Source organism: Chrysochloris asiatica, unplaced genomic scaffold (genome assembly GCF_000296735.1).
Source record: "Chrysochloris asiatica unplaced genomic scaffold, ChrAsi1.0 scaffold00077, whole genome shotgun sequence".
Taxonomy (NCBI): domain Eukaryota; kingdom Metazoa; phylum Chordata; class Mammalia; order Afrosoricida; family Chrysochloridae; genus Chrysochloris; species Chrysochloris asiatica.
Window position 1 is genome coordinate 13836036 of NW_006408595.1, and position 3546 is coordinate 13839581.

General features: G+C 45.1%; 1 pseudogene; it reads left to right on the forward strand.

The window, feature by feature from the left end:
• The first annotated feature begins 291 nt into the window (after positions 1-291).
• On the forward strand, positions 292-1674 carry LOC102813936 (annotated as a pseudogene).
• The last annotated feature ends 1872 nt before the right edge of the window (positions 1675-3546 follow it).

The following is a 3546-nucleotide window of genomic DNA, read 5'->3' on the forward strand; positions in this document are numbered from 1 at the left end:
GGGCAACAGACACATTACTGAATAATATATACTGGTATTGTTAAGTGCTGGGGAATCAGTTCTGACTCATAGTGACCCTGTAAAGGGTTTCCGATGGGGCTACTGGTGGATTTGACAGCCTTGCAATTCAAACTGATGACATTGCACACCAGGAATACAAAGAATGTATACAGAGGATGCACTTGGAGAATTGCAGCGTTTGCCTATCACTTACCTAACACTCCCTTTGGTGTCTGCAGCACACTTCACTTAGCTTCCTGAGTGACAGAAACCAGTGGCCAGAAAATCACCATGTCCATTCTCAAGATTCACACCAGAGAGATCTTTGACTCCTGTGAAAACCCCACTGTTGAGGTTGATCTTTACACCACAAAAGGTCTCTTCAGAGCTGCTGTGCTCAGTGGTGCCTCAACTGGTATCTATGAGGCCCTGGAGCTCTGCAACAATGACAAGACCCGCGATCTGGGGAAAGGAGTCTCAAAGGCTGTTGAGCACATCAATAAAACTACTGCACCTGCCCTGGTTAGCAAGAAGCTGAACGTTGCAGGAACAGGAGAAGATTGACAAACTGATGATCGAGATGGATGGAACTGAGAACAAGTCAAAATTTAGGGGCAATGCCATTCTGGGTGTGTCCCTTGCTGTCTGCAAAGCTGGAGCCGTTGAGAAGGGGGTTCCCCTGTACTGTCACATTGCTGATTGACTGGCAATTCTGAAGTCATCCTCCCAGTTCCCGCTTTCAATGTGATCAGTGGTGGCTCTCATAATGGCAATAAGCTGGTCATGCAGGAGTTCATGATCCATCTTGTTGGAGCATCAAACTTCAAGGAAGCCATGCTCAGCAGAGCCGAGGTTTACCACAACCTGAAGAACATCATCAAGGAGAAGTATGGAAAGGATGCTACCAACGTGGGGAATGAAGGTGGGTTTGCCCCTAACATCCTGGATAACAAAGAAGCAGCTCTGGAGCTTCTTAAGAATATTAGTGGGAAAGCTGGTTACACTGACAAGGTGGTGATTGGCATGGACATAGCTGCCTCGGACTTCTTCCAGCCTAGAAGTATGACCTGGACTTCAAGTCTCCTGATGGCCCCAGCAGGTATAGCTCACCTGACCAGCTGGCAGACATGTACAAGTCCTTCATCAAGGACAACCCAGAGGTGTCTATCGAGGACCCCTTTGACCAGGATGACTGGGATGCTTTGGATGAAGTTCACTTCCCCTTCACACTTCACTGTACGATCTCACAGTGACCAAACCAAAGCCAATTGCCAAGCCCGTGAGCAGGAAGTCATGCAACTGCCTCATGCTCAAAGTGAACCAGATCGGCTCTGTGACTGAGTCTCTTCAGGTATGCAATTGGCCCAGCCCAATGGGTGGGGTGTCATGGTGTCTCATTGTTCTGGGGAGACTGAGGATACCTTCATTGCTGACCTGGTTGTGGGGCTCTGCACTGAACAGATCAAGATGGGTGCACCATGCCGATCTGAGCATTTGGCCAAGTACTACCAGATCCTCAGAACTGAAAAGGAGCTGGGCAACAAGGCTAAGTTTAGTTTGCCCGCCAAAAGTTCAGAAACCCCTTTGCCGACTAAGTTCTGGGTAGGCAAGTCTCTGCTCCTGATGCAGTCGGCAGCCTCAGACGTCAGACCAATACAGCTGGGCCTCTGGTAGTTAGCTCCCTTCTCCCCAACCTGCTGATGTTCTCACTGTGGCATTAGAGCTGCAGCCGAAGCCAAACTCGACCATCTGGAACTCTGTTGGAAACCTTAGCTGTGTAATCATGTGAGCGGCCCAAATCATTGTTTTTCTCACTGTACTTCCCACCAAGTATCAGGCCAGTGTGATCCCTAAGGTGCCAACAGGCAACATCCCCAGTGATTTTGTGAGCAAGATTTAAAAAAGCATCAGTAACCCCCACCTTCCCAAAAGAATGTATACAGATAGGAAATAAGCACATGAAAAGATATGTACTATCACCAAGCATTGTTGTTGAATCAATTTTTATGCATAGAAACCCTAAAGGACAAAGTAGAATGGCCCCATAGGATTGTCTCAGTAGTAATCTCTTCTGGTGTGGCACTGAGGGTTAATGTGCTGGACTGCAAAGTTGGTTTTTAACAAGGTTGGCAGTTCAAGCTCACCAGTCACTCCTCGGAAACCCTATACAGGGTCTCTATGGGTCGGAACCGACTCGACAGAACTTAATAATAACAATCTCTTTGGAAGCATACTATGGAATGAGAACCACAAGGTTGGCAGTTTGACTCACCAACCGCTCTGTAAGAGAAAGAAGATTTTCTGCTCCTGCAAAAATTTACAGCCTTGGGAACCCTACAGAGGGTCACTGTGAGTCAGAATCAACTAGATGGCACTTTACAACAATTTTTTGGAAGCAGATTGCCAGATCTTTTTTTCCTCGGTAGTGTGTTGGTTATCAAAGGCCCAGGTTTCTACAAGATCTACCATATTTGGTGTGGGTCCTTCATTCCTGTTGTCTAAGATGGGTACTAGTGCTCCAGTCATTGCAGCCATGTTCCAAGCAGTTAGATGAAAGAAGAAACGAGAGATAATACATCCCCTCTCCTCTCTTTTAACAATTTCTAAAAGTCTGAAATAATATAATCTTACATGTCATTCGCTTATCTTGTCACATGGTTACTCCCATGTCATTGGCCTAACAAGTCACATGGTCACCCCTATCTGCAAGGAAGACTAGAAAACAGTCTTTTTGGCTGGGTAGCAATGTGACCAGTTCAAAACTGAGGTTCTGTTATTTTCAAGCAATGACAGAGTTAATATACAATTTGGGAAGAATTCAAAGATAAGTCAGTCTTTCTGCTAGCAAACTTCACAATCACGTCTGAATTGTGGGGGCTCCCCTCCCAGGGCATTGGAAGGACACAGCAAGTGAGAGGCTTTGTGATTTAGGGTAATTGATGTTGCTAGTTATCATCAAGGTGATTCCACTCATGGCATTCTGTTGTGTGAAAAGTAAAACTGCTCTTTTCAAGATTGTAAACCTTCAGAAGCGCATCTCCAGGCCTGTCTTTTGAGTGCTTTTAGATGAGTTTGTACTAATCTTTTGGCTAGTAGTCAAGCATTTGACTGTTTACACTACCCAGGGACTCCTTAGACTCATTAACCTCACAGTATATCGACTCTGTTTGGGAGGCAACTGAAGTATCTCTCACAGTGATGGAGTCCTTGGGTAGTACTCATCTAGTGCTAAAAAAGGGTGGAGATTTGAGTTTAGCCTTCTGAGAGGTACCTCAGAAGAAACACTTAGAAATCTATTTCCAAAACATCAACCATAGAAACTCTATGGAGTAGAGTTCTACTCTGACACATATGGGGTTGTCATGAGTCTGAGTTGGCTCAATGGCAGCTGGATTGCTACAGTAGGATTCTCAAAGTAATAGCATTAAAAATGACAACAGTAAAAATTTCCCTTTCCATTCCTTCTACCTTTAACTCAGCCAATTTCGAGACATTCGCCAACAACAAATAATTTAAGCTCAGTGAAGGTTAATTTTCCTACTGAAA